Here is a 4,844-nt window from a genome sequence, read left to right as displayed (position 1 = left end):
GATTACAACTTAGCCCAATATTTGTGTACAGATGACCTTTAGTCATCTAGGCTTAAAAAATGCTTCCATTGCGGCATATCCAATATGCTAGTTTGGTGCCGCATAAATTTGATTTATGTGGAGCATTTATTGAACAAACAACGTCCAGACTACCATACCGCTCATAGATGACAGAAGCAAGTATGACGCTGCGGACCTTGCCATTGTCTTTATGCCTTAATCCTAAATGACAAACATTTCTTAAGCAAGAACTGCTTTCGCAAATTCGAAGGAAGTGGCTTTTCCACAACACAAGCCCAGGTTCGAAAATCAAGGACAATCCTCTGATTTTTTCAGTCAATTTTATTGATTGTGTTCCACTAAATAAATTCCAAAAATAAAGAAAAATTTGAAAAACGGTATCCAGGACTTGCTTTCTAAATCAGAAAATACGTAGATTATTGCAATATTATGTTGAGTTAAGGCTCGGTCTTTTAGTCATTAAATTCTCCCACTATTTCTACAAAATCCCACCACTCTTAAGTGGAGTTTCGAAAAATCCTTTTCTAGTGGGCTTGGGATCCACAAGAACAATTTACCATACCCCACTTTTACGATTCACATAGAAAAAGCCTTGTGGGATGCAACCGATGCATTGCCATTCCATGAGATTGCCAAGATATTTTGCCTCACCCCTTCACATGATCCTGAGGACTCCAAGCGAATCATACTACTCGGTGTTAAGTCCGATACATCAACCAAATCATACCTCAATTGTTGCTCCCCACGATTCATGAGATAGGAAAACAATGAGCGTATTCCTTTGTTCATAACAATAATGCACCTTGCCTTCTATTCCAAATGTGCTATGACTCGTGAAGCCACATTTAGATAGTGGTAACTTCCTCATGATATTTTTATGGATGGAAGACAACAAATCGAAATTCCATTTATGGGCTCAATATTTAATCAGTGTTGGGGGCTCAACCAATCAGTCAAATCACACCTCAACTATCACCCCCGATGACACGTGAGACAAGGAAACAGTGAGCGTGTTCCTTTGTTCATAATAATGGTGCAGTTTGCCTCTAGTTCAAATGTGGCGCGACTCGTGAGACCACACTTGGGTAGTGGCAGCTTCCTCACCTCATTATTGTGGATGAAAACCTTGGACAGATCAAATCATTATGATCCAAGTCCATTTTGGGCCCTTACACTGTAGCTTAGTCCAACCAAGTGAGAGTTAATTTGAGTAGTTTGACCGAGACCTCATGACAAAAATTGGGTTGCATGCATAATATTAAATGCTAAAGCAATAGATAAATCATCGCATGCTATTACAAAATATTTTATGCATCAACATATAGATGGGTCTTGTAATATCTCCATGGGTCGCCTTCTTTGTGGGTCTCCTCCTCCGTGGACCTTCTCCTCCATGGGCTTGCCTACAATAAAAACCTCACCAAAATTTTCTGTACTACTCTCATTACAATTTAAAAAGACACCTCGATCAGAAGTCGTGGGGACTACATTACGAGGGAGATAGCAATTATTCTAAGACTGAAAAGAAGAGGGAGAACATAACATTCCAATCATAAACATAAACATACAAAAGGTCATAGTTTTCGTGATCATCCATCCATATATTCCATGTAATATACATCCATGTAACACAATAATCCATGATATCTAATATCATATGATAAGTTATACAATGAAAACACAGGTTCGTAATTTTCAATTAAAGGATGATCGTAAATATGTGCATCCAATTAACATAATAAATTTAATTAATTTTGCAATTTTAATTAGGGAAAAGTATCATTTTAGTCCGCTAAGTATGCCTAACTTTAATTTTAGTCTGATAACTATGCCCATATTTGTTTAGATCCAGTAACTTACAAAATTGCTTACTTTTAGTCCTCTAGCAGATATTCGAACAATTTTACCCTTATGCAACTTTTAAAAGGCAGTTTTAGTCCATATGCACTTCACAATTTTTTGTTAATGCTCACCTAGAATGGTATCAGAGCCTAGGTTTATTGAAAAAATATATGATTATATTATATTTTGATATTATTTATCCACTAATGGAGGAGATTCTTGAAGAGAAAAATGGAACCGAATGAAAGTTCGAGTTACTCTGAAAACAGAGAATATTTTCAAATTCTGGAAATACAAAAAATAGAATTTCTCATGGATTGATCCAAAACTTCTCACGCCGGAAGAAGAACAAGAATGGCTGAGAAATTTTGAGGTTCGACAAGCACTACCAGGGAATGCAGTGAGGCGTTTACACTCTACTAAAGTCCATGTTAGAATCCTAGGCAGGAGAAGCGGAACGGGTAAATTCCTTCATAATTTCAGTTCTAAAAATTATGACGGACTGGAAAGAATTCGAGCCGGATACATCAAAGATCTCCCAAGATTTGAGGGAGATAGAAAAGATATTCTAGACTATGGACATAGGTTAATCCATATACCTATGAAAATAGAATCTTTGAGCTAAAAGGTGGACGAGGTCTTTAAGATCCTTCCCGATCTACACAAGGGCCTTACATATCTAAGGGCAAAAATTACAAATCTGAAAAGAAACCAAAGGGAGAACCCTGAGACATCAAGATCTAGATAGGAGCGAATTAGGGACGCCCTTGGAACAGTACCTCTTCTACACAAGAAGGGGAAGACCACGGGGATTCTAAAGTCAAAGTCAAGAGAAGATCTGATTATCGCATCTATCAGATCTATAAAATAATGGAGGTAACAAGAGCGAATCTATCAGATCTACAAGAATTGGCAGAATCCTTTTCCCAACTTGGGATTGTGGATTTAGATTATATCCAAACAAATAAAATCACTCTAGCACTACCACCGCCGGAGGGAAGCACATGTTCTAATGATCCTCCACAGAATCAACCGATGAGAGAAAGCGCGGATTTTCACACTAATACTACTCCAACGTTTCTGGGAACTAGGCTAAGGAAAAATCCAGGGAGAAATCCAAAAAGAGTGATTGAAAATACACCTTGGGCGAGGACTATGCTCTAGCCCTTACATCAATATGGCGTTATACTAAACCTGGATATTATCGATTTTTCAAAAATACCGAGAAATTGATAGATGAATGGGTTGCAGCCATCAAGATAGCAGCAACTATCCTAGAGCTCGACAAAAAAAACTTCAAAAAGCTTGTGGAGTTCAGCTTGGAGGAATCTGTGAAGATCGAATGGGATAATACACTAGAAGATACCAAAGGCAACATCCTTACTGGAGATTTGAAAGGCGCGACAGCACACTGGCTAGGAAGGCTTATCAAGATACATTTCATCGGAGATGGATACTTTGAAGGAAGTAGAGCAGAAAAGGTTAGAGAATATGCACAAGCTCTCTTCAGCCTTGAATTAGCTGTAGATGAATATATCAATTGGTTCTGCAAGTATTTCTTCTAGAGTGGAGTAGCAACAGAAGTAGCAGCTCCGATGTTCTTCGCAAAGATCTGCAGTCCATCGAGGGAAATGTTGATCCAGTCATACAAAGTACCTGAAGGACAGCTAGATTTAGTGGTGTGAAGAATATCTTTCCTTAAAGACAAACTGAAGGTAGTGTTATCAAGCATCCATTCAGAAGAACATTAAAAGACTGAGAGGTAAAATCAAATTAACTCCTCTCTGTTGTGATAACAATGATTTTCCGACTATTATAGGAGAATCAAGCGAGCCGAGGAAAAGAAGGAAGCAAAATAGTGACTCCTACCCCAGGAGTTCCAGAAGAACCTTTTCCTGACGGAGATCATGGTGGTCTAAGACCAAAGCTAGAACATATAAATCTGGACAAACAACAAGACCAACAAGGGTTTCATCCCAAAGATCTAGACGAACAGATGCAAGATCCACTGAAAAAACCCCTACAAGAAGAACTTTCAGACGAGCCCATACCCGAGCCAATGAAAGCTTCAAAGACTGCAATTGCTGGACTTGCGGAGCAAAATGACATGTATCTCCCAATTGCCCGTAGAAACGTGATGAATTGAGAAAATTTGAAGCCATAGATGATATTCTAGATGCAGTTTACTATGGCGATTTGATACTCATCTACCAATTCGAAGATCTTCCTTTAGACAAAAGCGTCTATAAGGAGGAAATAGAAGCTGATTCAGATGGATCTTCAACCGAGTCAGAAAAATTACTACGAGGGAGATAGGCTTCAAATTTTCGAAAGCCTATCAGGGTTCCTTTCATGCGACAAGAGTCCAACCTCACGGTGTTAAACAAAACCATGGAAAGAATCATGCGACAAGATTCCAACCTCAACCCATACGATGGATTTAGAATTGGAGGAATTGGGAAAGTCATGAACCAGATAGGACTGAACTAAAGGAAACATCACATAATCTACAAAGTAAGTTCAGGTGAGTTTGCTATTCCTATGGAACTTACTGGTAATGTGATGGAAATACAACTAATTCCTAAAGAAGAAATTCTTGAAGAATGAAGTAAGCTTACAGAAGAAGTAGTTATTACTATGAAATAGATCCACATGGGAACTATTGAAGTAGTAATAAAAGCGACTTTTAAGGAAGGAATTGATTCAGAAATACATTTATCGATAATGGATAGAAGAATCAATAACTTCAGAGATGGCTGTCTTGGAACAATGATAGGAAATTTGTATGTAGGAAAACTGATGTTTGACATTCATCCTAGGATTGCATACAACCTAAAAAACCAAGATTTTAGTAGAGTCTTAACCCTTCATCAAGATTTCAAAAGAAAAGATCTAATGAAAGAAAGTAATAGACCATATTCTATAACTTATAGAATAGCTTATGCCCTTTCCAATACGCATCATTCAAATTTATTTTTTAG

Source organism: Sesamum indicum, linkage group LG9, assembly GCF_000512975.1.
Source record: "Sesamum indicum cultivar Zhongzhi No. 13 linkage group LG9, S_indicum_v1.0, whole genome shotgun sequence".
Classification (NCBI taxonomy): domain Eukaryota; kingdom Viridiplantae; phylum Streptophyta; class Magnoliopsida; order Lamiales; family Pedaliaceae; genus Sesamum; species Sesamum indicum.
The sequence above is the reverse complement of the archived record's forward strand: the minus strand, read 5'-3'. Positions refer to the sequence as shown.